Below are 25,265 nucleotides of genomic sequence, written 5' to 3'. Positions count from 1 at the left end.
CCAGCAAGTCTCAAGAAAGTCTTTATAGTAGGGCAAAAAGTCCTCCTTTATCACTCGAAACTTAAATTTTTCTCCGGTAAGTTGTGTTCACGTTGGATTGGTCCATTTGTCATTTCTAATATTTTTTATTATGGTACAGTGGAAATCCATAGTTTGAAGACGGATAAGAAGTTCGTGGTAAACTGTCACCGTCTGAAACCCTATTATGAAGGGTTTAATAGTGAGTAAGTGGAGGTCATATCTCTTGTTGATCCAAATTGTGCGGTCTAAACAGCTATTACTGTGTCTAGCCAAAAATATTAAAGAAAGGTGCTGCTTAGGAGGCAACCCAAAGACTATACTATTAGTTGTTGTTAATTTTCGTTACTTTGCAATTTGGCAGTTCTATTTTTCTATTATAAGTATTTTTGTGGTGATCAACAGAAGATTGGAGTTTCCAAGGCGTGCTTACGCCTTACGGGGGTACGTCAGGAACGCTGTGCAAATTGGGGACTATCGGTTCCAAGGCATACCCACGCGTTGAAAAGAACTCTTTTGGACATTATTGGGACGGGATGGTCAGAAGACTACAGCTTCCAAGGCGTGCCCACGCCTTCCAACCTTTGCGACAATGAAAGTCAAACATGACCATGATCCTGTCAAACCCTACTTTTCCACTTTTCTCTTTTTCTTGTCTGGTCTCGTCTTGTCAATTGCCTTTGTCTTAGTTTCTGCTTGCCACTTTCCTTTGTTTTGTTTTAGTTTCAGTTCTTTTTTTTTTCCCTTTTCTTGTTGGTCCACCGCCGCCATTGCCCGCCGCTGTCCGTCGCCGCCATTCGTGCGCCGCACCGCAGCACGGCTCTTTCCCAAAAGCCGCTGATCTGGTTCAGCCGTTGCTGCTCAAGTGCGCGTCAAGCCTTCAGCAGCGCCGCTTAGCAGCCCATGCAACCAGCTAGCCGCCGCGCGCTTCCTCAGCAGCGCGCATCTTCAGCACACGCCCAAGTGCGTGCTGCCTCCTACTCGCGCCGCCACTCAGATCCAGCGCGCGCAAACATGCCCAGCATCCTTAGCCAGCGCGGGCTTCACCTGCGCGCTGCAGCCAATGCGTGTTCTCCTCTGCGCACGACCCAGCAGAACAGACGCCTGCCGGCGCGAGCCTAGCCGTGCGTGCGATCGGCACAGCGAGCATCTCCTGTTCTTGCAGCGCGCGCCCAGCAGCCTTCACCTCGCGCGACCATTCGGTAAGCGCGCACGCCGTGTGCCCGTCAATTGCGCGACTTGCCTAGCCCGCGTGCGCGTCTCTCACCGTGCGTCTCCACCGCGGTCTTCTCCAACGTAACAAAATGGTACCTCTATTTTACTATATTGTTGCCACTGATCTTTGAATTTGAAGTCTGTGCTATATTTGACTTGATTTTGGGATTGCAATAATTGTGGGTTCTGGTGGATCTGAGATTTGGTACACGTGGCTGGTGATTCACCCTTTATTGAATATAATTGACTGTTAATTTAATTTTAGGGTCTCAGATCTATTTGTCTTTACTGTTATTTGCCAAGTGACGCCAGTGAGGGCATCTTTGTGTTTGTTTGACTTGTCGTTGTTCTGGTGGGGTCACTGTGTTTCTCTTTGCTATTGGACTGCTGACTGTTGAGTGCTACCTGTGGATTGTGGTCCCCTGTCCCCATTTTGGTGGTTGTATTGTTGTTCCTGTGCCTATTTATATTTATTTCTGTGGTTTCCGAATGCCTCTGAAAAAGGCAACACCATCTAGTCCATCTGGGTCCCAACCTCGTAAGAGGTGAGCCCCAATTCAACCCCCCACTCGGTCCAGTTTAGATCTCTCCAAAAGTACTATATCTCCGGAGAACCGGGGGGAACATATCACTGACCTTACACGGGAACAACATGACCGATTGAATAGCTTGTTGCCGCGTCCTTTTGCTCCGTGTAAGTGTTTTCATGCCCCGACCCTGGATCGTTTGCAAATTGCACGGGATATTGAACAGTTGTTCTCGACAATTGGTTGGCAGCGATATCTAGTCATTGACTACCCTACATTTGAGGAGCTGTGTTATGAATTCTATTCCACTTTTGAATTTATCAAAAATGAATTTATCACTTTGGATGAGTAAGGGGTGATTAAATTTAGATTAAGAGGTACCCCACAGGATATGTCCATTAATGACTTTAATCTGATTCTGAGGTTTGTTAGTGAGGATACAATTTCCTCCGGGATATATATCAACTGTGCATGTGATTACACCAGACCTTTTTTAGTGATTATATTGATAAATAGAGGGAGTGGTCCACGGACCTTCAGCTCTATGATCCGAGTTAGTCCAAGGCCTCTCATCTGAAAGATCCGGTCTTGAAGATTATCCACAGATTCTTGGCCTACAATTTCTCAGGCCGGAAGGACTCCTCTGGTACCCTTGCCAAGGCTGAATTTTATTTTTTTGGGTGCATGCGCAACAAAGTACATGTTAACTTTAGGTGTTGGGTGGCCACTTAAATGCAATCCATCATTCAAAAATGGCATAAACCGGTGATTATGGGCTCGCTTATTACTCACTTGGCCGTTCGATTGGGATTGCTTGACCTCGATAAAGAGCACAAGTTCGCTCTAACTCGGGAGATTGAGCCATTGAATTTGCGTAGCTTGGAGAGAATAAGAGTTATTTTCAAAGTAAGAGATGTATATCAGATGATCCCTCCTGGCGAGGGCAGGCCACAGCCCCGGGTTCCTCCTACTGTCCCCCCTACTGGGTCACCGCCCCACACTGATCAGGCGGGTCCGTCCTCCTACCATGCTCCCCCTGTTTGGGAGTCCCAGTACCGTTCCCTCCAAGATTCTGTCCATGAACTGGGGGAGCGAGTTGAGGGACTAGATGATCTTCTTGCAGCGTTGCAGGTTTTTGCTCGTATTCAGATGAAGAATCAGGTAGCTTTCTTTACTCATATTGGATTCCAGCCGCCTCATCCTCCTTCCCCTTAGTGTCTCGTTGCACCATCTCAGTAGTCAGGGAAGTTTCGCCCCCTTTATCCTTACACTTTATTTGTCTTTGCTACATTGAGAATAATGTAGGTTTTTAGGTATGGGGGGGATGGTGTCTATTATTTCTTTTTGCTTAGAACGAAAAAACAAAACAAAAAGGAAAAAAAAGAGGAAAAATTAAACGAGAAAAAAATATTATATGTAGTTAGTTCACTTTTTGCTAGAACATGTTGCTATGATGGATTACACAATCAAGGTGCACGTGTATGTGGTCATATATGCTAACTATACATTTTGTTTTTCCTTGGCAATATTGTTGAATGTTGAATGTGCTGGACTTGACCCATTCTTGAAACTTTTGGGAGCTTTTGAGTCATGCACGAGTACATTATTCTTGTCTGCTTCGTTTGGATTGTTGAATGGGTATCACACATGGTATTGGCATTCTAGAACTTGCTATTTTATACATGTCAAAGCCACATTTGGTTGAACTGGATGCATTTAAAATGATAAAGGCATTTAGGATGTAACCTTCTTTAGTTTTTTACAAACCATGCCTTCATCTTGTCTCCCGCTAGTGAACCATTTTGAGCATCCTTCTACTTTGTTTGTTAGCTGTGTTTGATAACCTAGAGCCTTTTTAGACTTTCTTATTCAACCTTGTATCCATAAGAGATATCTGAACTTCGTTGTAGGTGCGAGGCAAATCAATCTAGTTTCGCAGGTGTTGTCAAAATAAAAGTTGTGTGGTCTTAAAAAAAAAAGGGCAAGAAATGCTATCGACAAGCTGGTGAACAGAAAGCTCTGGCTTACAAGGCGTGCCTACGCCTTGCAAGACGCCCTAAAAAAAAGAGAAAAAAAGAAGAGTTTTGACACTTACACAGTGGGTATAGCAAATGGAAATGCTTTACTTGTGGAATTCCTCCAGTAAAGCGTTGAGGTTATGCAAGTGGATATCAAACATTCTCTTGATACATTATACCCTATCTTTACCTTCTTATCCCACCTTTTTACCCAAGCCCTATTAGAACCCTATTGAAGTCCCTTTGATTTTTGTATTTTGTTCACTTTTGAGTGGAGGAGATGTGATAAATGTGCGAGTCTATGGTAATGCCATTTGGTGATGTTGATTTGAGCGTTCCTAGTATCTATACACTTTCTTGAAGGTGACGAGTATTACTGTTCACACTCTTTGAATAACTACCTGTCCAGTGTGTTCTAACCTTGGCAACATTGTCAGGAATGCGGGATGCTTGTGTTAGTGTAGATCACTGTATAACCGTTGCTATCTTGATTTTACTTCCGAGTTTCGAAATGCTTGAGGACAAGCATTGTCTAGATGTGGGGGAATTTGATAAAGCAATTATTGGGCACCATTTGCACTGTTATTTGGTCATAAATTTGGTTACTTACTATGCTAAGTGTTGAGATTTTGCTAATATTTGATATTTGTGTAAATTATAGGTGGTTGGTGTCAAAAGTGCTCTCTCGAGGCAAATTTTTAGAAGACTCTTTATTTCATGACATGCCCACGCCAGAAATTGAGGAGATACACCTAAAAGACGGACCCGCGGGATTGGTAGAAAAACTGGGCAATTAGGAAATCACCAGGCTCGTGGGCTGCGGAGGTGCAGGGGATAAAAACTCTATTCCTAGATAAAGCAGAGGGTCTGACGTTTTCTTTTTTTTCGGCGGCTACTTTGGGAGATTTTGAAAAAGCCAGATTCACGTGGGCCAAAAAGAGAAAAGGAGACCAAGGGTCTTAAGGCTAAAAAAAAGCTTTTGAGCTTTGATTTTTTCGACGGCGGCAATCTACGGCGAATAGGAGAAAAGCCAGATTTACGTGTGATCGATAGATTAGCTTTAGTTTTCCCTGTAGTCGATTTTGCTTTGTCCGCCTTTGTTTCGTACGATTTTCATTAGACCTTTGCTTCAGTTTTTCTCCAGTACGAACACGAAACCCAAAGAGAAGCAAGACTTTTCGTTTGTCTTCTTCATTATTTTCATCTTTCCCAATTCTGCGGTAATTAAGTGGATGATAACAATCAACCCACGTGAGATTGATATGTTGAGGAGTGGCTAGGTTTCTCCTCTACCTAAAGGTCGACGCGAAAGCGCGGTCCATAACATCTGTGAGATCTAATCGAACTTTCACTATTTCGTCTAATCCGTTACTATTCGTACGTTTCCTGGATTAACTGTTTATGGATATTTTATTAATTGAGTATCAACGGCCGGATATTTGATTTAATCTAATAGCCTACTGTCATGTCAACTAAATTGAATTCGTAATTGTTCGTTTAGTCGACAACTAATGACAACCATCATAATTAGTTTTATATTAGGAAAATGTAAGATTTAGTTTAAATAAACCCTCTTAACGTGTTTATTGGTTAGGGTTGAGTTTTTCTAGTTTTAATGCAACTAGATAATTAAACTCCTACGGTCGTACCTAGGGTTGTTTCTGGTTAGAGAAGCAATCAACGGTCGTATCTTGGCTGTTGAGAAGGCAAGGAAAAACTGGCTGTTAGAGTTTGTTGATAGTTATGACCAACCTAGTGACGAATGAATGAAATATCTTTGTATCGATGATCATTTAATTGGACCGTGCCTGAAAAGTTGATCTTTTGGGTAGAACTTTACTAATTGCTATTTTTAGTAAATCGTACTTGATGAGTTAGCTTTTGAATTTGTTTTGTTTTTATTTTTATTTTTTATTCCATTAAATATCCCCCAATTTCGTTCTATTGACTTGGGAAGAAACAACTTCCTACCCGTTCCCTGTGGAATCGACCTAACTTGCCACCGTCTATTAGTTAGTGAATTTAGTCAAATAATTAATTCTGGTATATCGGATTAAGCAAATTCTTCGGGAACAGGGTGAATCAAGTAACCCATTGCACACCTAAAGTCCCTGCTCCAGTACTTAGAATTGATTATTGACTGCTTTTGGTGGTAGTTAGATTTTATTATTATTATTGCACAGGTTCGGCACCTGTCAAAATATCATTTTCAAAATTTTCATATAAATATACAATGACAACGTCCATTAGACGCATATTTAGTTTTTTATGCACTGCAAAACTCACAAGATATTTAAATGTAATCGTATCCACTACAGGTGTATACATTTTATCATAATCAAATTCAAGACTTACTGAAAATCCTTGAGTTACATGTCTTACTTTATATCTCATAATTTCATTTTTTTTCTTTTTTTCTCACAAATACCCATTTATATCCTATTGGCTTTATACCTTCCGGTGTTTAGACTACAGGTCTAAAAACTTTTCTTTTAGCTAATGAATCTAATTCATATTGAATCTCATCTTTCCACTTTGGCCAACATTTCTATACCAACATTCATTAGCTGATTTAGATTCATGATTCTCGTCCTCTATCACAATATCAAGTGCTATATTATATGTAAAAATATTATCAACAATTATTTCTCTTCGGTTCCAACTTTTTCCTGTGCTGACAAAATTTACTGAATTTTCTATAATTTCATTCTCTTCATGAGTTGGCTTTTTATGAACTGATTCTTCAGGAGTGACCTCTTCAAGAGGTTGAATTTTATCACTAATTGTTGATTCATCTATTTTTTTTTCTTTTGAAGATTTTTATTTTTGGAACTAAGAGGTCTCTCACGTTTCAGGTGAGCTTTAGACTCATTAACACTTATAATTTGTCTTTCAGGGACATTAATTTTAATTGGAGCATTTTCAGCAGGAATATGGGATTTAATAACTCTTTTAGAATCATTAAATGCATCCGGTAATTGATTTACAATTTTTGCAAATGTATAATTTTTTGAACTTCTAGTTTACATTCTTTGGTTTGAGGATTAAGGAAATCCAATAATATTTTTCAAGTGATTTCCTTTTTCTGTTGATCTTTATCTCCCCTTAAAGTCGAAAAATATGATTAATCAAAATGATAATTTACAAATCTTGAAGTAAATAAATCACCTGTCAATGGTTCAATATACTTAATAATTGAAGGTGATTCATACCCGGCATATATTTTCAATCTTTATTGGGGGCCTAATTTACGACATTGGGGTAGTGTAATTGGAACATAAATTGCACAATCGAATATACGTAAAGGAGGAATATTGGACTCATAACTAAAAGTTAATTGTAAGGGAGAATAAGTATGATAATTTGTAAGTCTAATTTTCACAAGTGTTGTTACATGTAATATAGCATGTCCCCAAAGAGATAAAGAAAGTTTAGACCTCATCAATAATGATCTAGCAATTAATTGTAACCGTTTAATAAATAATTCGACTAGACCATTTTATGTGTGAACATAAATTACAAGATGTTCAACAATTATTCCAATAGACATGCAATAATCATAAAAAACATGTGATGAATATTCATCAATATTATCTAGACAAATTCTCTTTATTGGATAATTTGAAAATTATGCTCGTAATTTAATTATTTGAGCAAGCAATATCGCAAACGTCAAGTTGCGAGTAGATAATAAATATAAATATGACCATCTAGTTGATGCATCAATTAACACCATGAAATATCAAAATGGTCCACATGGTAGATCTACAAGCTCACATATATCACTATTAATTCGTTCTAGAAATATGGGGATTCAATCCCAAATTTAACTCGTGATGATCTAATGATTAATTTTTCTTGGGAGCAAGCAACACATGAGAATTTATTTATTTTTAATACCTTTTGATTTTTTAATGAGTGGCCATGTGAATTTTCAATTATTGGTCTCATCATTATAGATTCAGGATGTCCGAGACGATCATGTCTAACCATAAAATCATTGAAATGAGTAGACTTCTGATCTATTAGGTGATAAATTTTAATTGTACTAATTTGTGCATATGTAAGCTAGAAGAAAGTGAAGGCAATTTTTCTAATACGTATTTTTGTCCAAAAATGATACTTGTGATTAATAAAAATTTATCATTTGTCTCATTCATTGTCTTGATATGATATCCATTTTTAGCGAATATTTTTAAAACTCAATAAATTCCTTCAAGACTTGGGAAGAATAGTGTATTATTTACGACAATTTTAGTCCCTTCAGGGAGAAATAGAGTGACTTTTTCGGAGTTTTCAATCACTTTTGCACTACCATTGATTGTATTAACATTTGTCTTTCTCATTTTTAAATAAGAAAATTATTATTATTTTTTTAATATAGTAGCACTGTCAATGAAACAAATGTCATCATCACCATTATTTAATCCCAAATATTTGCCATCCATTTCTTAATCAGAAAGAAAGTTTCAAACAAAAATAAATATTAATAAAAATATAAAAATAGATATTGAATAGAAACAAAATTACATAAAAGATACAAAGCATCATAAAAAATCTAAACAAGCATAGAATTTTTGTTACATAATCATTTGGCATCTTCAGGATGCCTAAAGAAATCAGTTACATCGAAGTGTGTCATATTAGCATCATCGCCATCATCATAATCATTTTTTAAATCAATGAAACTTGTCTCGACATTTTTGTCTTTTTTTTTCAATAATGCTTGATAGAGATCAACAAAATGATCAGCCGTATGACAGGTATGAGACCAATGACCTTCTATACCACATCGACAGTATTTTTCTTCATATATTTTCTTTTCTCCATTTTTGTGATTATTGTTGTTATTCCACTTTTAGGGGATATTTTATTGTTTGCCACAGTTATAATTTTCATGAGACACAAATCTACCACGACTGCATCCACGGCCATGCCCACGTTCACGGCCACCTCTACGGCTACGTCCACGATCTCGACCAGAATTTTGAGATTGAGTCACATTCGTTTCAGAGAATGGACTAGCACCAATTGGTTGGGATTCGTGATTTTTCAGCAATAATTCATTATTTTGTTCAACCAAAAAAAGACATGCGATAAGTTCAGAATATTTTTAAATCCCTTCTCTAAATATTGCTGCTGTAGGAGCATGTTAGAGACATGAAAGGTAGAAATAGTTTCTCTAAAATATCTTCATCAGTAACTTTTTCACCACATAATATTAATTAAAAAGTAATTCTGAATATGGCTGAATTATATTCATTGATAGATTTAAAATCTTATAGCCGTAAGTGAAACCAATCATATCGAATTTTTTGGAGAATGACCAATTTCATGTGATCGAATCTTTCTTTCAAATTTTTTCAAAGGATAAGAAGATCTTTGACAGTAAGATATTCTATTTTTAATCTTTCATGTAAATGATGACGAAGAAAAATTATAGTTTTGGCACGGTCTTGATTTGAGACTTCATTCTTTTCAATAATAGTACTTTACAACAATAGTATTACCAGTACCCATTGCCTCAACAATAGTATACAATGAAATGCCTATTTTAATTGTATTTCATTTCCTTTTTAATTTAAAGTACTTGTAGCCTATAAATAGGCATCTTTAGGATTTTATCATTCAGACTGTGATAACATTATTGATTTTTTAACACAATTGTGTATTTGCTGGCTTTACCATGTTCTTTTTAGTGCGCTCTAGCATTTCGATTCTTATTTGAATTTTTTAATGGTTTGATCATGAATCAACCTTTGTTCTTTCTATAGATTTCATTTGTAAATCAAGTCCGTTTTCACGTTTACCACTACCGCATCAAAGGTACTTGATTAGCATTTTCTTCTTTTTCAGTGGAGGTCAAGCCTTAGGCCACGTTGATGACTGGTTACAAGGAAATTGAGACATTGCCCGCAAACTTCTTATCTCACCTTCACTTGGTCAAATTCCATTTTTTAAAGTAGGATAAACGAGTCTAAATTACTGAACTTGTTGCTGCAACATGCCATTTGTAACAGCCCCACGTTCTCTTAAGGCGTACCAAAGGGGTTAACGGACTGCCTGCCCAACTCTCGTCAGGACTACTAAGACAGACATACACAAGCTAAAACGTTTCGAAATATATTACAGCGCTTAAATGATTCGACGACCATGAATAACGAAAACGAAAACGAAAAAATGAAACTGAAAGTGAACAGTGAACAGTGACTGCCACGTCACAATCCGGTCAGGGCCGGATTCCTGGCCAAATTGGAGATAGTAGCTGAATCCAAACGGATTCAAAATCCCCTGTCAATCCGGCCAGCTATCCGGCCAAGAACTTGCCGGATTTGTGGTCGGATTCTCCTGCAGAAATTTCAGCCAGAAATTTTTTTCCTTCTTCGTTCAAATTCCGAACCTGTCCAAATCTCAAACGAGTACAAGTAACTTTATATGACTCTAGAGAATGAACATTCCCAAATCAAATATAACACATGAACATGATTAAACACTTTTATATACACTTTTATAAATTTACAAATCAAAAGGGAACATTGAATCAAGATACATTTAGGATTTTCCAACTACCGAGGAGCTATACAAAAGAATATTTATACTAGCTCAACTCATTCTTCAAAACATCATATTTCCAAAAGATTGTACCCTGTAAGAAAAACAAAATTAACGGAATGAGTTTTCGCCCAATAAGGTACCATCACTCAAGTATTCAAGAATCACAAAAATACAATGATACTCCATCCAAATACATTCATCAAGTGAGTAGAAACGAACACTATACATCACCAGGGAGTAAAAGGATACGAACGGCTCTCAAGAGCCCTTTTCCTCTTTTGCCGGACTTGATCCCACCTCGTTGACTCTTTGTCAATGCTTAAAGAGTGACCATGACCGTAGACTCCACTTTACTCCGATTTTCGTCCACCACACTTACCCCTTACAAGGCCCGAACACCAAACAAAACAGAGATGATAATACTTGAGTATATCCAAAGATTCCCAGAAACAGTCCCCATGGCTTGTCAATTTTCCTCGACCAAGCCTTGCCAGCCCAATTCAAATGACTACCTATGAGGTTGAACTCAGATTTAACAGTAAAGGTCGTTGGATACACGTCCAAACGACACCAGTTCAAGTACAACCAAGAAAATTTCCAAATGATACAGTAAACAGTCCAATAAGCAACAGAGAACGAGAGTGATAAAGTACACTCTCGTCTCATCTAGCATAATAGTAATCACAGGCATTCCAGTCACAGATTTCAAGTACGAATAAAGCCATGAAATAACAATCATGTAAGTGGTACACTCACCAATTCAAAGAAAACGAACTTTAAATGTTTCTTCCCGAGGTAAGCCTTGAACCACCGGAACATCCTACGAACAATCAAGAAAATAATAGGCGATCTCTCTCCTTGAGAGAACTTTCCCTCCAATGGTGAGAGCTCAAAAATTTTCAAGTCCCAAATGAACAAATCCAGGCTAAAAACACAAAGAATCTACTCCACCAAAAGATCTCTCCTTGATAACCACAGCTTTTCGATCGGACATATTAATGGTATGGTAGTCAAAGCAGAAGCACCCATAGTGTCTTTAACACTAATTCCAAAAGTATCAGTAGTTGAAGCGGCATTGCAAGTACGTAGTGGAAGGGAGTTACACAAGCGTTAGTGGGGGTCTACTTCACAGGCATAAAACCATCCATTTCCAGGTTTGCATCCCTTTTTTACCTTCTTTTTTCCAGTTTTCCTTTATCTCTGTGTTTTAGTATTTGTTTCTATTGTTGTCCTCTGTTTCTCTTTCATCCAGGTAAGCCTTTACCTAGCTGCAGAAAGCATTTTTTCTGTTCATCTGCACTTGTTTTGGTTAGTCCTATTTCATTGTTGGAAAGGAGCCGGTATCCCCCTTCTAGCTCAAGCTATTACTATGGTGGAAGAACTGGCGGAGATTATGCAGAAATTTGCTCTAAACACCCAAGAGTGTACCATAACTGACTTGGAAATGGGTGACTCTAGTATCAGTAGGCAGGAATGCGAGATTTATCTTCTGGAGAAAATTCAGAGTGATAGAATAGTTAACTTCACTGGCCTAAAAAGCTTTGTCAGCACGGTTTGGGGCTTCCCAAGAGACTTGAATGTCACAGAGTTAGGACCAAACCTGTACCAATTTGTAATTCCTGATGAGGATATCCGAGAGAGTGTGGTGAACGGTGGCCCTTGGATCCTGGACAACCAATTGTTAGTATTGTGTAAATGGTATGAAGGGATTGAAGATGACCCAGAGGCTTTTAAAATGGCACCACTGTGGGTGCAAATGTGGAACCTGCCGGTTCACTGTCTGTCAAAAGATGTTGGGAAGAATATTGGTAAAACAGTGTTTAGGGGGTAAATGAAGCTATTATCCCTCAAACAGGTGGGAAGGAAGGTAGGCACTTGAAGGTGCATGTTGTGGCTGACATATCTAGGCCATTACCTAGGGGATCAACTGTTAAGATGAATGATGCGATGAAATGGATTAAGTTCCGGTACGAGATATGCCCAAACTTCTGCTATGCTTGTGGAATTATTGGCCACAGTGAGAAAGGATGTACATTAGGTGCCTCGGTAGGGAAAAGGCAACAAGAGATCCAGTATGGTCCTTGGATGAGGGTAAATTATGGTAAAGGCTCCCCGCAAAAGGATAGTAACAAGTACAAACCCCCTTCCAATAGAGTACATTGGGGTGTGGAAAATGGAGAGCTGGTTTGTAAGGAGCCAAGTCAAGGAGGAGGGGATAAGCAAATCAAGGAACAAGTGGGTACTGAGGAAGCTAGGGAGAGGAATGTGGTGGCTGCCTTCAAAAAGGAGGTTACTAAGTTTCTTCATTCCAAGAGGGAAGGGCCGTAACAGATTCCACCAACTCCCCCTAGCAAGACAGTAGAGAAGGATGACATACAAAGCAGTACAGCAATGATGGAATTAAGAAAAGAGGAGCGGAAGGAAGTAATGAAAAAGACAAAAATCTGGTAGTGACTATGGGTAGAGAGTAGTGAGAGGAGTGGAGCTTTTGAATACCATAAGGAGGACTTGGAAATGATGGAACCACAGGCATCAGGGGATGTACAAATAATCACGGATTGCAACCAGATTATGGAGAAATAGAAGTGCATCAATGAGTTGTTACAGATAAGAACTTTTGATGAGAACATTGGAAGTAATCAACAAGGAATGGGACAGCCTCAAGAATTGAAGGTTAGAGGGTCTACAAGAACTCTAAGAGGAAGAGGCAGGAGAGTATTAAAACAGATTGACAGGAACAGTATGGCTCAACCTGTGCTGAGTAAACGAAAGGTTTGTCTGACTGAGAAGGAACAACTAGAAACTGATAATATGGGGTAGGGGTCAAAGAGGAACAAAAAGGATAGCCCGGGTAGGGGGGCGAGACACAAGAAGAGGGGATGGGAACCAGCCTGATCTGGGTCCCTAACTACCAATGAGAGTGATGGTGTGGAATTGCCAAGGTGCTGGGAGCCCCTTGACAATTCTCCATCTGAAGGAGTATAAAAAACTCCTCTCCCCAAACATTTTGTTTCTAAGTGAGACAAAAAATAGATCAAAAGGAGCTTGGAAGAGAAATATTGAAGGTTCTCGGATGTACCAAGTGCAATCAAAATTGAGGAACTATAGAGTAACCTTACTTAAGTGGAGTAACAGCATTCACAAAAACTCCAAGGATAAGATAGATAACCTCAAAAAGCAATTGGACCAGACTAGAAAATCTGCTATGGACAACAAGAGAGAAAAGTTGGCCGGCCTGAAGACACAACTGATAGAGGCTTATAATGAGGAGGAAATCTATTGGAGTCAAAAAGCCAGGCTCAAATGGTTGCAAGAAGGAGACAGAAATACCTAATACTTCCATGCACAGGTAAATGGAAGAAGGAAACAAAACAGATTGCAAAGGCTCCAAAGGGAGGATAGTGGCTGGACTAAATCCGAAGAAGAAACTGGGAAAGTGATTGCTGACTACTACAAGAACCTCTTCGCCAAGTCTTCAGACAGTAATGCTCAAGAGGTACTAGAGGGGATCCCAACTACTATTACTGCAGAAATGAACAGGGAGCTAACCAAGGAAGTGACAGAAGAAGAGATAAAAAATGCTTTCTTCACTATGGATTGCAATAAAGCTCCTGGCTCCGATGGTATAACCCCTTTATTTTTCCAAAAATTTTGGAAAATTATCAAAGAAGACATGGTAAATGCTATTCAAAGTTTCTTCCATTCTGGTTTTATGCTTAAAGCTATTAATCATACTATCATTTCCCTCATTCCCAAAATTCCCTATCCTACAAACATTAAGCAATATAGACCTATTAGTCTTTGCAATGTCGTGTATAAAGCTATAACCAAAATCATTGTAAATAGACTAAAGCCTGTTCTCAATAACTGCATTAGCATCAATTAATCAGCCTTTATACCTGGGAGGCACATCATTGATAACATTATCATTTCCCATGAATATTTGCACTTCCTTAAGAATAAAAGACTTGGGAAGGATGGTTATATGGCTGTGAAGCTGGATATGTCGAAAGCCTACGATAGAGTTGAATGGGAATTTTTACAAGCTATTATGAGCAAAATGGCGTTTTGTGAGAGGTGGATAAATTGGATTATGAATTGCATTGGAACAGTCTCATTTTCTTTCAATATAAATGGCGAATACAAAGAGTATATCATACCTCAACGAGGGATCAGACAGGGCAACCCCTTGTCACCTTACCTCTTCTTCATATGTTCTGAAGGCTTGTCTAACCTTTTAAAAAATGCAGCTCAAGAAGGAAGGATAAGTGGAATCAAGATCAGTAGACGAGGCCCTACAGTGACCCATCTTTTCTTTGCGGATGATTTGCTAATTTTTTGCAAGGCCTCATGTCAAGAAGCACAGGAACTGACAAAAATTCTGAGGAGCTACGAACAAGCATCAGGACAAATGATAAACCTCGACAAGTCTAGCGCCTGCTTTAGCAAAAATGTCAACCAGGAATCTAAGGAGGCAGTATGCAGCAAGCTGGAGGGAATTGAACAAGTAGCTCAAGAGAAATACTTGGGACTCCCAATAGTGGTCACCAGATCGAAGAAGCAATTGTTCGGATACATCAAGGAAAACATTGAACGTAGAATGCAAAACTGGAAATCCAAATTGCTAAGCTCGGCTGGGAAAGAAATCTTGATCAAAGCAGTCTCAATGGCTATGCCCACTTACACTATGTCTTGTTTCAAATTGCCTTGCAGGTTATCTAAAGATATCTGTTCACTTCTATCAAAATTCTGGTGGGGTGACCAAGACAACAAAGACAAAATTCATTGGGTGGCTTGAGAGAAGTTGACCAAGAAGAAGAAGAATGGTGGCCTCGGGTTTAAGGATTTTCAAAGCTTTAATAGAGCCTTGCTAGCCAAACAGATTTGGAGAATCATAAGGAATCCAAATCTGTTGTCTAGCAAGGTGCTAAAGGCAAAGTATTTCCCTAACAGCTGCATCTAGGAGAGCAAAGCCCCAAAGAACGCATCATGGTTCTGGCAAAGTGTTATGAGCTGTAGAGAGGCTATGTGGAGGGGAGTAAGAAGACGCATAGGAAATGGGAGAAAAACCAGCATTTGGAACGATCAATGGATCCTAAGCAATGGCAAAGGGAAACCTGTTACGGCCAAATCACAAGGAGGCAAACTTGACAAAGTTGCTGACTTGATCAGTAACTTCAGGTGGAATAGAACTCTCATTTTCAAGACGTTTTGTAAGGAGGATGCAGATAATATTTTGAAAATCCCAATCAGCATCACGGGAAGAGATGATAACACCTTCTGGACAAGGAACATAAATGGGGAGTACACGGTGCAGTCTGGATACAAAATGGAAATGGAAAGAAAGGAGGAAGTGATTAGGAAAGAAGGTGAGGGAGTGGAAACGAGTTTTAACTCAGTGAGCCAGCAAATGTGGAAGGTTCTGTGGAGTTTAAACATTAGCCACAAAGTTAAGATATTCATTTGGAAAGGTCTCTCGGATGCGGTACCAGTCAAGGAGCTAATATGGAGGAGAATCAAAGGGGGAGATCTAATATGTTTCTGTATGCGGTGAAGAGGTGGAAACACTGGAACACATGCTACTTGTCGCGCCCCATTTTTTATAAGAAAATATATAAATGGTTTAAAAAGTGAATTTTGATTCAATTTTTGGTTGGAAAATGAATTTGTGATTTAAAAAGAAAATGAAAAACATGGGTCTAAATGGGACTTGAAAATGCGACGATTTGACCCAAAATATAGTTTAAAAGGGGTTTTGAAATAAAAATTGGAGTCGCCACTTGGTATAGAGTTAAGGTGTACCAAGTCACCTAAAAATGAATTTTTAAAGAAAAAGGTAGAAAGAAACCCCTTTTAAACGACTCCTAATCTACGTAAACCAATGAAAAAGGTTCGAGAGTCACATTTGACGAAGGGGAAGGTAAGGATAAAAATCCAAGGCACCCCTTCGACCTAACCAAGGTTAGTTGCGTGATTTAGTCAAAGATTTTCTTGTTTTAACCAAAGAATTTATCACATTTGGATGTACTATATGAATGCAAACCCTAGATCTAGGAGGGTATCGGGGGGATCGAAATTTCTCTTCAAAACTCAATTGGTGCCAATCACATTAATTGTGACGCCCAATGCGGATTCTTTGGAGAGGTCACGAATAATGCAGAAAATATGAGACTCTAAGAAAAGAAATAAAAAAATAAGTATATAAATATACATGTCTTAAAGGAGTGCATCATGTCGGGTACGGGGGACTAATGTCCGTGACTCAATTTTTCCTTTAACAGAGGGAATACGAGCGTGCTAAGGCCAGAGGGCCAAACTCGTCCATATCCCATACTCAAGGGGTAATCTCTAGTCTAATCAGGCAAAATGCCCTAATCTACCCCCTAATTTCCTAAATGAGATGCAAATCTAAATGTTATGTATACATAGGGGTAAGGGATATTTTATTAGAAGAAATATTATATGAAAATGATAAAGATCCTAAAAATGAAAAAATATGCATGAAGTGTAATCATACAAACATGATCTAATGAGGGAGGTCCCTAAGGGTCTATGGATCCTCACTAGCATTGGACTAGTGGGAAATCGGAACAAAGAACCACAACTAGCATTGGACTAGTGTGGTGACGGGAAAGGAATCACAGCTAGCATTGGACTAGTGTGATAACATGCATTTATTACAGTCTAAGAAAATCAGATAAAGCATAATAAAGCAAAATAGCACTAAATCACATAAGACACATAACACATAAGCATGATATCTAGATGCACGTCCTAAGAAAGCGGTAACACATAGCACATAGGCATGCAACACACATAAGGCAAGTAAAACAAATAAATCCCTAACTATTACATTTGGGGGGGGAGCCTACTACAATCTAAGAGGGAAGGAATTAAATGAAATGATATAATAACCTAATTATTACAATTGTGGCATTCAAGTGCCTTTCAAATGATCAAAAATTGAACTAAAATAAAATAAAAATACTAAATTAAAACAAATAAAGCGAATAAATAAATAAATAAAATGAAAGCATTCAAATGGCATGCAATTGAGCACATAAAGTCACATAAGGCACATAAAGTCAAATAAAGTGGAAATAAGGGATAGAGTGTACCTCCCTTGCAATGGTAATCAAATGAAGGAAAAATAGCTTCAAAACAATAGAAGGGTCAAGGCACCAATTAAATAGTAAAGTATAAACAAAATCACCAAATCCCTCACAATTGCAACTTAAATGAAATCAAATAATGCATAATTTCCAAGAAAAGTAAATTATTGATCAAATTTCTAAAATAGAAGAACTGTCAAGGACTCAATTGCAAAACATTAACCAATCACTCAAGCCCAAATAACACATTTTGGGAAATTCACGGGCCCATTAGTAATGAAAAAGTCAAGTAATCACAAATAATCACATAAATGTTAAAGCATTTAAATAACTTAAACAGCCCATATTCAAAAAATGGGGACCCAATTGAAAGGAAAAGGAAGGTTTGAGGGATCAATTTGATTAATCTTTTCAATTACTTGGGCCATAGTAGAATTAGACAAGAAGCAAGGGGTTAGATTGCAATTATCGGAAGCTTTTCATGCAAACCATGCAATCCACGAAGGAAAACAAGCTTCTGCAACTACTTACTATACTCTAGCAACCGAAATGAAATTTGCTGCACTTTCTTTTCGAACTCAAATTTCTTAATCACAGCTTTGATTAGATATTTTTTAACCCAACATTACAACTTTAGACTAAGCAACAAACTACATAAACACCACCATCCAAACAAGCAGAAAACTTAGAAAGAAATCATGTAAAATTCTGGAAAACATGCAAAAATGGTTCGGCAGCTTCGTTGTTTATTTTTCCAGCAAGTATTTGAACATGATTTGAGTATTTCAGACCCCAAACATGCAAACCCAACACTTCTTATCCAATTCCTCTTTCCAACATAAGATCAACCGGCAAATTGGATGGCCGAAACTTTGGTGAGCAGTTGCAGGAAAGAAAACAGCAAAGAGAATGCAAAAGCTTTTGTTCTGCTGCAAATTTGTAGCTTATCAAAACGCAACCAAAATAGCTTAAAGCTTTGCCGAAACATCAAACAAATGCACAAGGTAAGAACCTAAGATCCCAACCATGATCTTGCAATCAAGAACAAATAAAAAGACTCAACATTCACAACAAACATCTCTCCAGATTCTCGGATGGGGCAAACGGGCAACTTTTCTTCACACACTTGGAGAAATGGAAACTAATATGGTGAAACAATCATGCCCCAACAGAAATATAGCCATAAGCAAAATCATGGAAGACATGCTTCAAAAGCTTGAAAGAAACTGAATCTTAAAGAGAAAACTTACAGTGCTCTCAGTTTCTGAAGTTAACTTGAACCTGGATGGTGGCGGTGTTGGTGGTGGTCGACGGACAGCAGCAGCAGCAGATGCGGACTGGTGGTTGGAGTTGGGTAGATGATGATGGGTTGGTTATTTGGGTCAGCCAGGAAGAAGTGGAAGAGCATGAGGAAGTGCAGGGGTGGTGTAGGGCGGTGGTTATGGAGGTTTGCGGGTAGTGGTTATGGAGGTTCGCGGGCGGTGGTGGCGATGAGCGGCGATTGCTCTGCTTTCTTTTTTTTATCCCCTGCCTCACAAAGCTCTCTTTTCTCTAAAACCCTTCTCGGCTCTCCTGGGTTTTCCCTTTCGGATGAAGCTTTCCGTTTCTCTTTTTTCCTATGTTTCCTCAGCCGAAGCTTCTCTCTTAATTCCCTTTCTCAAGCCCGTAGCTTCCTTCTCACTCTCAGCTGTCGTCAGAATTTCCCCGTTCTTTTCTTTTGCTCTGCTTCTTCCTCCTTAGCCCAGCCGCCAACAGATTCTCTCTACCTTCTCCCAAAATTTTCAGCCGTCATGCACTCGCTCCCAGATTCTTTTCTTTCTATCAGACTTCAAACCCCTTCCCTTCTCTCTGGTTTCTTTCTTTTCTAGCCGTCAACCACCCCTTTCCTCTCAGATCGTTCCAGCCGTCCCCCATTCTTTTTGTCCAGCCCTCTCTTCTCCCAGATTCTAGCCGTAACTCGGGGCTCTCTCTAATTCTCTTCTTTCTTTTCTGCCGTCACCCTTCTCCTTTCACTCTTTTCTTCAGCCGTCATCCGACCCCCTCTCTCTGTTCCCTGCTGTTTCTTTCCTTTTATAGGATCCTACAACCCGTAAACCCTCACCTCAAAGATGAGGATGAAGGGTTGGTTTCCACCAACTATTTCAGCCCTCCGATCCAGAAAAATCTCCCGTCCAAAATAGGTACCGAAAATGATATTTCTCCATGTTGTTGCATGCGGCTCTTTTTTTTTAACTTAATTAATAATAATGAACCGAATAAATAAAAAAATAAAAGATAAAATGAACAAACTAGGAATAAAAGATAAAAACAAATGCTAATAATTTTTCTTCCTTTTTTTTTTGTTCAAAAAATTCTATGCTAAAATGACTTAAAAAATAAAAGACTAAAAGTAAATAAAAACTAACATGAAAAATAAAAATAATAGTAAATAAAAATACACTAAAAATTTGGTGTCTACACTACTTAAATGCAGCAAAGTACAGGACATTTGGAAATTGGCTCCTATCCATTGGGATGGTATTGCATACAGAGCGAATAAATTCAAAGACTGGTGGGCAGGAGTTTCTGAAGCTAGATGTAGGATACAAGGGAAAGATCCTATAGGCCTTACGGCATATATATATTGTGGCAGATCTGGAAAAGTAGGAACAACAAGATTTTCAACAACAAAGACAGGGACCCAGCTGCAATTATAAACAAAGCATGCAGAACTTGGGGAGAATTTGAAAATGCAGCAGGGAAAGCTAGGCGTTGGAGCGATGGGAAGATAGCAGTAGCTCAGCAACAAAGGGACCAAGAAGAAGAGCAGCCAGAGCATGCCACAGGTGCAGGAACAACACTGAGAATAGCAGTGCAATGGAGTAAAGAGGACAATATCGTTGGGTATGGCATTGTAGCGTATGATGGAACACAACAGGAAATATTGGCTTGGGGGATGAAAGAAAGGGCAGTGGATAGCCAACTTCAACATCTGGCTGAAGGTGTCAAGCTAGCCCAAATTAAGGCAGCCGAACAAGGTTGGCGTTTGATTAACATAGGTGTTCCTGACAAAAATTTGCTACAACAAATCCAGCAGACAAAACCACTGGCAGAAAGAATTGTAACCGTGGTGCAAGATATCCGTGAGCTGAGCTCCATGTTTTACAAGTGCTCCTTCTACCTAAACATAGGCAACACTAATGATCTTAGTTTCCAGTTTAGTGCTCAAGCTTTGAGCAGTCATCAAGATATAGAATGGGTTAATCCCAATCTAATGTGCTAGATGCACAATGAATGTATCGAGCCTTTGCTCGGGTGTAAATACCTTTTGTTCAAGTAATATATATTCCTATCGTTTCGAAAAAAAAAAGATTACGAGTCAATTGCTCATTCAATAAACTATTAATGCAAGGTCAAATAGAACTCAGGAGTGAAAATAGAGGACAATTGGTGCCAACGGTATGAACAACCCCAACATTTTTCATCTCTACTCACAATCATCCCAACTCAAAGGAATCACATGGATTTAAAATTTGGACAACATTTCCTTTAGATTTTCCTTACTTTTCCACCTTTCAATCAAACACCAACCTCAACTCAAATCACCCACAATTTCACACACACCATATAAGTTATATACCACACCTAATTAGAGTCACAATACCCTTCAATTTTAACCAATTAAAAGCTCAAAAGCCAACCATAAAAAAGCCCCAAATCCAAAACCCTAAACTGAAATTTAGCTACACAAGCTAAAATTTTCCCCAGGAAATCACATCTAGCATATACAAGGTTCATTTCACACACAACAAAGCTATCAATCCATGGCATATCCTTAAGCATTAAATAAGGACAGAAATTCCACCAAAAATCTGAAATTTACCATAACTCTACCTTAAAACATGAACTTTCTCACAAAACTACCTATTTAACAATTCTAATCCACTAATGAACTATTAATTTAAGTAAAGAGGAAGTTCTTGACAAGATTACCTTAAAACCCCAAGAAAAATTGGTAGCTTAGTGCTTCCCTTTCCAAAACAACTCCACCAACCTCTTTAATCCTTCCTGGGAAGGAGTTTTTATGGAGTGATTTGAGATGTTAATGGTTGGAACTCAAGATTTGGGTTTGGATTTGAAGAAACAAGATAAAGTTTTCCTCTCTTTTTCTCTCCTCAATGGCCGGCCAAGGTGAAGAAAATGAAGATGATTTTTGGGTCAAATTTAATATTTAGTAAAGTTGGAAGAAAGTGGTCAAAGTCTAACATCCAATCATGTCGCGACACCTAGCACCTTTAATGTTTAACCTCATCCTCTTGTCTCCCAACACTAATTAATCTAGCTAACCTCCAATTATCTCCTAACACTGTATACAGTAATATTTCTTTAAGCAAAACTCCTTCTAATCATCAAAATTTATCGCATTTTACGCATTAGCGGGTCCCACGTCTCATAAGTACCACTAATGTCACCTAAACTAATTTGTACTAGAAAAATGATTTAAAACCTATACTCACCTATAAAAATATCTAAGAAATCAGTCTAATAAATAAAAATATAGAAAATATGTGCAAAGAATTAAAATAATGACTAGAAAATTAGAAACTTTTCGGGTTCTCACACTCTCTCCCCCTTAAAAGAATTTCGTCCTCGAAATTTCTCACCTTGATTATCAAATAGCTCAGGGTATTTCTTTTGCATCTCTTCCTCCACTTCCCAAGTCGCTTCTTCTACTCCTTGGTTTCTCCATAAGATCTTCACCAATAGTATTTGCTTGTTTTTCAGTTCCTTAATCTTCCGATCAAGTAACTGCACTGGTTTCTCTTCATAAGTGAGTGACTCATCGATTTCAATTTCTTCTGGTAGTAAGATGTGAGTCGGATCAGAATGATATTTCTTGAGCATCGAGATGTGGAAGACATCGTGAATTCTAGACAAGCTTGCGGGTAGTTCGAGTCGATACGCCACTGATGCGAACCCGAATCCCCAAGCTCCCACTCTTGAAGAAACGAATTGTACAGGCAGCGGAAGGATCTATCTTGATCAGGCTATAGATAAAATTGGTGGATTCTAAACCAATCAAGGACAACTCGAGATTGATTAGAAGGGTAAAAGGCGCCACAATTCAACATGGTCTTGAATTGATAAGCTGGTTTGAATCCTCGAGACCAACTCTAAGGTATTCAAAGTTGCTTCAAAGAAGTCAAGAGAAAACTCTCAATTTTTAATTCATAAAATGTCTGCCCTTATTAATGACAATTTATGCCTATTTATAGGCTTACAAGACTCAACTCCTAACCTAATTAGAATAAGGAAACTAACAAGGCTTTGCAAACAACTTGGAAACCCATGACCCTTATCTCTTGAGGCTGCCGAATACCTAAGCTAGCTAATGGATCTACTAACTAATCAAGGATCACATGAATAACAAACTAATGACCAAATTAATCCTATACTCAACATGAGCTAATCACACGACTCATGAACAAGTCATAAAGTCAGCTACTTAACCAACTAATGACTTGAGCAATTAAAGATGCAAAGTAGTAAACTAATAGACTTGAATTCGGTTCTCTCAAGGAATTTGAACATTGGATTTGCAACATGAATTTCTTGTTTTTGACTCTATTCATTGGCCCTCAATGAATCTTTGTTGGATCTAGAAATAGGGTTTGAACACCTCCTAGGATTCGTATCAGCCACCTTTCCAATTCTTTGGAGGATTTTGAAGGTGTCTACGAATCTCGGTTGAAGTTTCTTTCCTTTTCCCGCTGTGACACTTCATAATGGCGTAATCTTAAGTAAGACACGATCTCCAATTTCGAACTCCAAGTCCTTCCTTCGGTTGTCCGCGTAGCTCTTTTGTCGGCTCTGAGCTGTTTGAAGTCTTTGACGTATTAACTTAACCTTTTCTTGTGCATCCTCCATCCAAGGAATGGTTGTTGGATCTAGGATTCTCTTTTCTCCCACTTCATTCCAATAAATCGGTGATCGGCACTTCTTCCCGTAAAAAGTTTAGTACGGTGCCATTTGAATTGACGAATGGTAACTATTGTTGTATGCGAACTCTACTAACGTCATATGTTGGCTCCAACTACCCCCAAAATCTAAAATGCAAGTCCGTAACATATCTTCAAGGGTTTGAATGGTTCGCTCCGACTGTCCATTCGTTTGGGGGTGATAAGTGGTACTAAAGTTAAGTTTGGTCCCCAAGATTTCTTGAAATTTTTGCCAAAACTTGGACACAAAACGAGGGTTTCTATCCGAAACTATACTTACTGGGACTCCGTGTAGTCTCACAATCTCATACACATATAATTGAGTCAATTTATCCATGAAATACTTCATGTTCACTGGCAAGAAATGGGCCGATTTGGTTAATCGATCGACGATCACCCAAACAGTATCATGTTCTCGTTGTGTTCATGGCAAACCTGAAACGAAATTCATCGTAACGTTTTCCCACTTCCATTCGGGTATCTCAAGGAGTTGTAACAATCCAGATGATTTTTTATGTTCAGCCTTAACTTGTTGACAGATGAGACAATTTCATACGTATTGGGCAATTTTCTTCTTCATGTTGTCCCACCAATAGGCCCCTTTTAAATCTTGATACATCTTGCTACTACCCGGATTGATCGTATACTTCGACCGATGAACTTTCTCTAAGATTTCCTCCTTCAAAGTTTCATCTTTGGGCACCACTACTCAGTTCTGATACTTCAAAACTCCCTCGGAACTAAGATTGAAATTAGACGTTTCTCCCTTTTTCGCCTTCTTCCCCCACTTCCGTACCATCGAGTCTTCCTTCTGGGCCCCTTTAATTCGCTCCAGTAAATCGCTTTTTGATTGCCAAGACAAGGGTTCCATTCACTAATCAATTTTAACAGGTTCCATTCCTTAATCATTAACCCCGTCACTTGAGCCTTTCGACTTAAGGCATCGGCCACCACGTTAGCCTTTTCCGGATGGTAGTTGATGGTACAGTCATAGTCCTCCAGAAATTTCATCCATTGCTGCTGTCTCATGTTCAATTCCTTTTGCGAGAAGAGGTATCTAAGACTCTTATGGTCAGAGTAAACCTTGAAAGTTACCCCGTATAGATAGTATCTCCACTTTTTCAGAGCAAAGACAACTGCAGTTAGCTCCAGGTCATGGGTTGGATAGTTCTGCTCGTGAGGTTTCAATTTTTTAGAGGCAAAAGATATCACATTCTTGTTTTGCATCAACACGCACCCCAAACCTTCTCTCGAAGCATCCGTATAAACAGTGAAACTATCTTTTCCGTTAAACAAAGTTAGAATTGGTGCCATGGTTAGTCTTTTTTTCAGTTTTTGAAAACTAACTTCACACCTAGCATTCCACACAAAACAACCATTTTTCTTTGTCAAATCAGTTAAAGGACCGGCAAGTTTGAAAAAATCCTTAATAAAACGCTTATAGTACCTACCCAACCCTAAAAAGTTTCGAATCCCTGTGTGGTTTTCTGGCCTCTTCCAGTCAGTCACGGCCTCTACTTTCGCTGGGTCGACAGAAATGCCCTCTTGTGAAATTACATGCCCTAAAAAAGAAATTTTCTCCAGCAAAAACTCACACTTACTAAATTTGGCATACAACTGGTGCTCTCTTAGGGTTTGAAAGACAATTTTTAAGTGCTGCTCATACTCCTCTCAAATTTTTGAGTAAACCAAAATGTCGTCGATAAATACAATTACAAATCGATCCAAATAGGGTTTAAAAATCCTATGCATCAAATCCATGAAAGCAGCAGGGGTATTGGTCAGTCCAAATGGCATGACTACGAACTCAAAATGGCCATATCTAGAATTGAATGCAATTTT

The sequence above is a fragment of the Coffea eugenioides genome, chromosome 5, assembly GCF_003713205.1.
Source record: "Coffea eugenioides isolate CCC68of chromosome 5, Ceug_1.0, whole genome shotgun sequence".
Taxonomy (NCBI): domain Eukaryota; kingdom Viridiplantae; phylum Streptophyta; class Magnoliopsida; order Gentianales; family Rubiaceae; genus Coffea; species Coffea eugenioides.
The sequence above is the reverse complement of the archived record's forward strand: the minus strand, read 5'-3'. Positions refer to the sequence as shown.